The sequence below is a fragment of the Clavelina lepadiformis genome, chromosome 5 (genome assembly GCF_947623445.1).
Source record: "Clavelina lepadiformis chromosome 5, kaClaLepa1.1, whole genome shotgun sequence".
NCBI lineage: Eukaryota > Metazoa > Chordata > Ascidiacea > Aplousobranchia > Clavelinidae > Clavelina > Clavelina lepadiformis.
In genome coordinates this window covers 14,562,285-14,571,549 of record NC_135244.1, presented here as the reverse complement: position 1 = coordinate 14,571,549, position 9,265 = coordinate 14,562,285, and positions in this window count along the sequence as shown.

Here is a 9,265-nt window from a genome sequence, read left to right as displayed (position 1 = left end):
TAGGCAGCCTAGCATGGCGTCAGCTGCGCCGAGCAGTTTCGCGGCCATTGCATCCATGTTTTGATATGTACGCTTTGTATTTAGCGAAAAGTTTGCTTTGACACTCGAATGCAAACTTCTGTCGGGATCGTAACGCTACGGTTATCGTCGTGTCTCTTGGCGGTATTCTTGCAAACTTTATTTGTTATACTGTTGCCAATATCTATACGGACGTTGCTTTCAAATTTTTTAATTTTTTTATTTCTCGAACGCTTTCGCAGAGTCCCTGTATAACGAGAAAAAATACGTTGTTTGCTGCGCCCACTAGCGGCAAACGATTTTTTTGCGTTTCGATTGGAAATTCTGCTCATTAGGATATCGATGACGGCAATCGCACGCATAATGCCTATTTACTGTCGTTAAAGCGAAAAAGAGTTGTACGTGATAGCCAAGTCAACTTGACCATTTGCCTTTGAAGCAAAATTATAGCAATTGCAAGGCGAAATGTTAAACTTGTTCAAACTGTAATTTTGCTTTTAGCCTACCTTGCTGTATTGCTTCCTAGCAAAAAAACCTGGAAAAAAGAAGTGTTCCGTGTCTAGAAATGTTTAATTTCTTGTTTGTTTATTATATTACTTTTGGTTTGGTAAAACGAAGCCCTGCTGTTGCATTGAGTGTTTTTACAGCACTTTTGGGCAAGTTTTGAAGCGTACAGCTTTAAATCGGACTAACCAGACACTTTAGAACAAGTAACTCTTTATTTTAATGTACGATGCAGGTAATTGAAAACGCAATTGGAAATTTACGATGTAATAGAGTTCGGCTTGCTCGAAACGCATGTTGACTTTGCTGAATTGGGGATGATAGCTGGTGATGGCTACGGATGCATACACTTTGGCAGTAGGCGATATGGAGCACACCGGCTTGCTAGTATGCTACTGGTGAATCAGTCGCCCATTCCGCTTACCGGCAAACTTCACGTAAGTTACGCGTGCCATCACCGTCTTTGTGTCGATTCACACCATTTGAGTTTGAAGCCAGCGGAAATTAACAACGCAAGAAAGCGCTGCTTGTAAAACCAGTTTTGCTTTGGCCATGACTAGTTTAAAACGTCAATGTTTTCGCCTTAAACTCTACTTCACACGAAAATTGCGTGAGTCATTTTTATAAGTCTCCGTTACTACACTCTGCTCGTGTTTTTCAAATGTTCTACCTTTGCAGAACTTCCGTCGCAATCGAGCTGCCGGGGTATCTCTCTTCAATCCAGCCTGGACTTGATCGGCCTGCAGACCAGCTAAGCGTTTCGTTGCTGGACAACCCACTTGCAAACCAACGCCGGAAGCTACAGAAGCCCTATAACTATACCACTGCACTGCCCAGTCCATTGTTGCGGCATATCACAGCCAGGTGAGCTCGCTCAGGCATCGTACTTTGAAAATGTCGACCTTTTGGCAAAATCTTTGACAGCGTAGCGTTAATACTTTCAAACTTATTTGTATTTCTACCAAGACGTATTCTTGACAGAATTTGTTTACTAGAATATTTGACTATTCCCCGCTTACAAGTTAGTTTCGCCTGCTCGTCAAGCACAAGTCGCATCCTGCGGCTGTTCCAAGTTACTGGCTCTTCTTTACCAGAACAGACAAATCACAACAGCTTGCAACCTATGGTCACCTTGTAGGCAGCCTAGCATGGCGTCAGCTGCGCCGAGCAGTTTCGCGGCCATTGCATCCATGTTTTGATATGTACGCTTTGTATTTAGCGAAAAGTTTGCTTTGACACTCGAATGCAAACTTCTGTCGGGATCGTAACGCTACGGTTATCGTCGTGTCTCTTGGCGGTATTCTTGCAAACTTTATTTGTTATACTGTTGCCAATATCTATACGGACGTTGCTTTCAAATTTTTTAATTTTTTTATTTCTCGAACGCTTTCGCAGAGTCCCTGTATAACGAGAAAAAATACGTTGTTTGCTGCGCCCACTAGCGGCAAACGATTTTTTTGCGTTTCGATTGGAAATTCTGCTCATTAGGATATCGATGACGGCAATCGCACGCATAATGCCTATTTACTGTCGTTAAAGCGAAAAAGAGTTGTACGTGATAGCCAAGTCAACTTGACCATTTGCCTTTGAAGGGGCTGTAGTACGATTTTCAGTAGTTTTAAAACGGCAACCCGGCGATTGTTACGAAGGTCGCATGCAAGACGTCACTATAGAAAAAGTATCAATGGTTCCGGTCCAGTGCGCATGTGACCTTAATCTGTGGAGGTTTGCTGTTGTTATGGCGTGTGCGCAGTGTAGGTTCAGGCTAAAGTTAACGTTTTGTGTTGGTTCAAAGTTAAGGCTTTTTGGCTGATTTTTTGGAGAAATGTAAGGGAAAAAGTTGTTAAAAAGTTGAAGCATTTGGTGCGAGAATTTCAGATACGAGAATTTTCTCAAAATACCGCATTAAGTCCTTTTGACCTACATCTCGGCGGATACAAAAACTCAGCAAGGTGACCGGGCTTGTTTAGAAGCAAATTCAAATTGAAAAATTGTACTTTGCATTGTTTTAGATAGGGCTTCAGATGGACCTACAGCCCCTTAAGCAAAATTATAGCAATTGCAAGGCGAAATGTTAAACTTGTTCAAACTGTAATTTTGCTTTTAGCCTACCTTGCTGTATTGCTTCCTAGCAAAAAAACCTGGAAAAAAGAAGTGTTCCGTGTCTAGAAATGTTTAATTTCTTGTTTGTTTATTATATTACTTTTGGTTTGGTAAAACGAAGCCCTGCTGTTGCATTGAGTGTTTTTACAGCACTTTTGGGCAAGTTTTGAAGCGTACAGCTTTAAATCGGACTAACCAGACACTTTAGAACAAGTAACTCTTTATTTTAATGTACGATGCAGGTAATTGAAAACGCAATTGGAAATTTACGATGTAATAGAGTTCGGCTTGCTCGAAACGCATGTTGACTTTGCTGAATTGGGGATGATAGCTGGTGATGGCTACGGATGCATACACTTTGGCAGTAGGCGATATGGAGCACACCGGCTTGCTAGTATGCTACTGGTGAATCAGTCGCCCATTCCGCTTACCGGCAAACTTCACGTAAGTTACGCGTGCCATCACCGTCTTTGTGTCGATTCACACCATTTGAGTTTGAAGCCAGCGGAAATTAACAACGCAAGAAAGCGCTGCTTGTAAAACCAGTTTTGCTTTGGCCATGACTAGTTTAAAACGTCAATGTTTTCGCCTTAAACTCTACTTCACACGAAAATTGCGTGAGTCATTTTTATAAGTCTCCGTTACTACACTCTGCTCGTGTTTTTCAAATGTTCTACCTTTGCAGAACTTCCGTCGCAATCGAGCTGCCGGGGTATCTCTCTTCAATCCAGCCTGGACTTGATCGGCCTGCAGACCAGCTAAGCGTTTCGTTGCTGGACAACCCACTTGCAAACCAACGCCGGAAGCTACAGAAGCCCTATAACTATACCACTGCACTGCCCAGTCCATTGTTGCGGCATATCACAGCCAGGTGAGCTCGCTCAGGCATCGTACTTTGAAAATGTCGACCTTTTGGCAAAATCTTTGACAGCGTAGCGTTAATACTTTCAAACTTATTTGTATTTCTACCAAGACGTATTCTTGACAGAATTTGTTTACTAGAATATTTGACTATTCCCCGCTTACAAGTTAGTTTCGCCTGCTCGTCAAGCACAAGTCGCATCCTGCGGCTGTTCCAAGTTACTGGCTCTTCTTTACCAGAACAGACAAATCACAACAGCTTGCAACCTATGGTCACCTTGTAGGCAGCCTAGCATGGCGTCAGCTGCGCCGAGCAGTTTCGCGGCCATTGCATCCATGTTTTGATATGTACGCTTTGTATTTAGCGAAAAGTTTGCTTTGACACTCGAATGCAAACTTCTGTCGGGATCGTAACGCTACGGTTATCGTCGTGTCTCTTGGCGGTATTCTTGCAAACTTTATTTGTTATACTGTTGCCAATATCTATACGGACGTTGCTTTCAAATTTTTTAATTTTTTTATTTCTCGAACGCTTTCGCAGAGTCCCTGTATAACGAGAAAAAATACGTTGTTTGCTGCGCCCACTAGCGGCAAACGATTTTTTTGCGTTTCGATTGGAAATTCTGCTCATTAGGATATCGATGACGGCAATCGCACGCATAATGCCTATTTACTGTCGTTAAAGCGAAAAAGAGTTGTACGTGATAGCCAAGTCAACTTGACCATTTGCCTTTGAAGCAAAATTATAGCAATTGCAAGGCGAAATGTTAAACTTGTTCAAACTGTAATTTTGCTTTTAGCCTACCTTGCTGTATTGCTTCCTAGCAAAAAAACCTGGAAAAAAGAAGTGTTCCGTGTCTAGAAATGTTTAATTTCTTGTTTGTTTATTATATTACTTTTGGTTTGGTAAAACGAAGCCCTGCTGTTGCATTGAGTGTTTTTACAGCACTTTTGGGCAAGTTTTGAAGCGTACAGCTTTAAATCGGACTAACCAGACACTTTAGAACAAGTAACTCTTTATTTTAATGTACGATGCAGGTAATTGAAAACGCAATTGGAAATTTACGATGTAATAGAGTTCGGCTTGCTCGAAACGCATGTTGACTTTGCTGAATTGGGGATGATAGCTGGTGATGGCTACGGATGCATACACTTTGGCAGTAGGCGATATGGAGCACACCGGCTTGCTAGTATGCTACTGGTGAATCAGTCGCCCATTCCGCTTACCGGCAAACTTCACGTAAGTTACGCGTGCCATCACCGTCTTTGTGTCGATTCACACCATTTGAGTTTGAAGCCAGCGGAAATTAACAACGCAAGAAAGCGCTGCTTGTAAAACCAGTTTTGCTTTGGCCATGACTAGTTTAAAACGTCAATGTTTTCGCCTTAAACTCTACTTCACACGAAAATTGCGTGAGTCATTTTTATAAGTCTCCGTTACTACACTCTGCTCGTGTTTTTCAAATGTTCTACCTTTGCAGAACTTCCGTCGCAATCGAGCTGCCGGGGTATCTCTCTTCAATCCAGCCTGGACTTGATCGGCCTGCAGACCAGCTAAGCGTTTCGTTGCTGGACAACCCACTTGCAAACCAACGCCGGAAGCTACAGAAGCCCTATAACTATACCACTGCACTGCCCAGTCCATTGTTGCGGCATATCACAGCCAGGTGAGCTCGCTCAGGCATCGTACTTTGAAAATGTCGACCTTTTGGCAAAATCTTTGACAGCGTAGCGTTAATACTTTCAAACTTATTTGTATTTCTACCAAGACGTATTCTTGACAGAATTTGTTTACTAGAATATTTGACTATTCCCCGCTTACAAGTTAGTTTCGCCTGCTCGTCAAGCACAAGTCGCATCCTGCGGCTGTTCCAAGTTACTGGCTCTTCTTTACCAGAACAGACAAATCACAACAGCTTGCAACCTATGGTCACCTTGTAGGCAGCCTAGCATGGCGTCAGCTGCGCCGAGCAGTTTCGCGGCCATTGCATCCATGTTTTGATATGTACGCTTTGTATTTAGCGAAAAGTTTGCTTTGACACTCGAATGCAAACTTCTGTCGGGATCGTAACGCTACGGTTATCGTCGTGTCTCTTGGCGGTATTCTTGCAAACTTTATTTGTTATACTGTTGCCAATATCTATACGGACGTTGCTTTCAAATTTTTTAATTTTTTTATTTCTCGAACGCTTTCGCAGAGTCCCTGTATAACGAGAAAAAATACGTTGTTTGCTGCGCCCACTAGCGGCAAACGATTTTTTTGCGTTTCGATTGGAAATTCTGCTCATTAGGATATCGATGACGGCAATCGCACGCATAATGCCTATTTACTGTCGTTAAAGCGAAAAAGAGTTGTACGTGATAGCCAAGTCAACTTGACCATTTGCCTTTTAAGCAAAATTATAGCAATTGCAAGGCGAAATGTTAAACTTGTTCAAACTGTAATTTTGCTTTTAGCCTACCTTGCTGTATTGCTTCCTAGCAAAAAAACCTGGAAAAAAGAAGTGTTCCGTGTCTAGAAATGTTTAATTTCTTGTTTGTTTATTATATTACTTTTGGTTTGGTAAAACGAAGCCCTGCTGTTGCATTGAGTGTTTTTACAGCACTTTTGGGCAAGTTTTGAAGCGTACAGCTTTAAATCGGACTAACCAGACACTTTAGAACAAGTAACTCTTTATTTTAATGTACGATGCAGGTAATTGAAAACGCAATTGGAAATTTACGATGTAATAGAGTTCGGCTTGCTCGAAACGCATGTTGACTTTGCTGAATTGGGGATGATAGCTGGTGATGGCTACGGATGCATACACTTTGGCAGTAGGCGATATGGAGCACACCGGCTTGCTAGTATGCTACTGGTGAATCAGTCGCCCATTCCGCTTACCGGCAAACTTCACGTAAGTTACGCGTGCCATCACCGTCTTTGTGTCGATTCACACCATTTGAGTTTGAAGCCAGCGGAAATTAACAACGCAAGAAAGCGCTGCTTGTAAAACCAGTTTTGCTTTGGCCATGACTAGTTTAAAACGTCAATGTTTTCGCCTTAAACTCTACTTCACACGAAAATTGCGTGAGTCATTTTTATAAGTCTCCGTTACTACACTCTGCTCGTGTTTTTCAAATGTTCTACCTTTGCAGAACTTCCGTCGCAATCGAGCTGCCGGGGTATCTCTCTTCAATCCAGCCTGGACTTGATCGGCCTGCAGACCAGCTAAGCGTTTCGTTGCTGGACAACCCACTTGCAAACCAACGCCGGAAGCTACAGAAGCCCTATAACTATACCACTGCACTGCCCAGTCCATTGTTGCGGCATATCACAGCCAGGTGAGCTCGCTCAGGCATCGTACTTTGAAAATGTCGACCTTTTGGCAAAATCTTTGACAGCGTAGCGTTAATACTTTCAAACTTATTTGTATTTCTACCAAGACGTATTCTTGACAGAATTTGTTTACTAGAATATTTGACTATTCCCCGCTTACAAGTTAGTTTCGCCTGCTCGTCAAGCACAAGTCGCATCCTGCGGCTGTTCCAAGTTACTGGCTCTTCTTTACCAGAACAGACAAATCACAACAGCTTGCAACCTATGGTCACCTTGTAGGCAGCCTAGCATGGCGTCAGCTGCGCCGAGCAGTTTCGCGGCCATTGCATCCATGTTTTGATATGTACGCTTTGTATTTAGCGAAAAGTTTGCTTTGACACTCGAATGCAAACTTCTGTCGGGATCGTAACGCTACGGTTATCGTCGTGTCTCTTGGCGGTATTCTTGCAAACTTTATTTGTTATACTGTTGCCAATATCTATACGGACGTTGCTTTCAAATTTTTTAATTTTTTTATTTCTCGAACGCTTTCGCAGAGTCCCTGTATAACGAGAAAAAATACGTTGTTTGCTGCGCCCACTAGCGGCAAACGATTTTTTTGCGTTTCGATTGGAAATTCTGCTCATTAGGATATCGATGACGGCAATCGCACGCATAATGCCTATTTACTGTCGTTAAAGCGAAAAAGAGTTGTACGTGATAGCCAAGTCAACTTGACCATTTGCCTTTTAAGCAAAATTATAGCAATTGCAAGGCGAAATGTTAAACTTGTTCAAACTGTAATTTTGCTTTTAGCCTACCTTGCTGTATTGCTTCCTAGCAAAAAAACCTGGAAAAAAGAAGTGTTCCGTGTCTAGAAATGTTTAATTTCTTGTTTGTTTATTATATTACTTTTGGTTTGGTAAAACGAAGCCCTGCTGTTGCATTGAGTGTTTTTACAGCACTTTTGGGCAAGTTTTGAAGCGTACAGCTTTAAATCGGACTAACCAGACACTTTAGAACAAGTAACTCTTTATTTTAATGTACGATGCAGGTAATTGAAAACGCAATTGGAAATTTACGATGTAATAGAGTTCGGCTTGCTCGAAACGCATGTTGACTTTGCTGAATTGGGGATGATAGCTGGTGATGGCTACGGATGCATACACTTTGGCAGTAGGCGATATGGAGCACACCGGCTTGCTAGTATGCTACTGGTGAATCAGTCGCCCATTCCGCTTACCGGCAAACTTCACGTAAGTTACGCGTGCCATCACCGTCTTTGTGTCGATTCACACCATTTGAGTTTGAAGCCAGCGGAAATTAACAACGCAAGAAAGCGCTGCTTGTAAAACCAGTTTTGCTTTGGCCATGACTAGTTTAAAACGTCAATGTTTTCGCCTTAAACTCTACTTCACACGAAAATTGCGTGAGTCATTTTTATAAGTCTCCGTTACTACACTCTGCTCGTGTTTTTCAAATGTTCTACCTTTGCAGAACTTCCGTCGCAATCGAGCTGCCGGGGTATCTCTCTTCAATCCAGCCTGGACTTGATCGGCCTGCAGACCAGCTAAGCGTTTCGTTGCTGGACAACCCACTTGCAAACCAACGCCGGAAGCTACAGAAGCCCTATAACTATACCACTGCACTGCCCAGTCCATTGTTGCGGCATATCACAGCCAGGTGAGCTCGCTCAGGCATCGTACTTTGAAAATGTCGACCTTTTGGCAAAATCTTTGACAGCGTAGCGTTAATACTTTCAAACTTATTTGTATTTCTACCAAGACGTATTCTTGACAGAATTTGTTTACTAGAATATTTGACTATTCCCCGCTTACAAGTTAGTTTCGCCTGCTCGTCAAGCACAAGTCGCATCCTGCGGCTGTTCCAAGTTACTGGCTCTTCTTTACCAGAACAGACAAATCACAACAGCTTGCAACCTATGGTCACCTTGTAGGCAGCCTAGCATGGCGTCAGCTGCGCCGAGCAGTTTCGCGGCCATTGCATCCATGTTTTGATATGTACGCTTTGTATTTAGCGAAAAGTTTGCTTTGACACTCGAATGCAAACTTCTGTCGGGATCGTAACGCTACGGTTATCGTCGTGTCTCTTGGCGGTATTCTTGCAAACTTTATTTGTTATACTGTTGCCAATATCTATACGGACGTTGCTTTCAAATTTTTTAATTTTTTTATTTCTCGAACGCTTTCGCAGAGTCCCTGTATAACGAGAAAAAATACGTTGTTTGCTGCGCCCACTAGCGGCAAACGATTTTTTTGCGTTTCGATTGGAAATTCTGCTCATTAGGATATCGATGACGGCAATCGCACGCATAATGCCTATTTACTGTCGTTAAAGCGAAAAAGAGTTGTACGTGATAGCCAAGTCAACTTGACCATTTGCCTTTGAAGGGGCTGTAGTACGATTTTCAGTAGTTTTAAAACGGCAACCCGGCGATTGTTACGAAGGTCGCATGCAAGA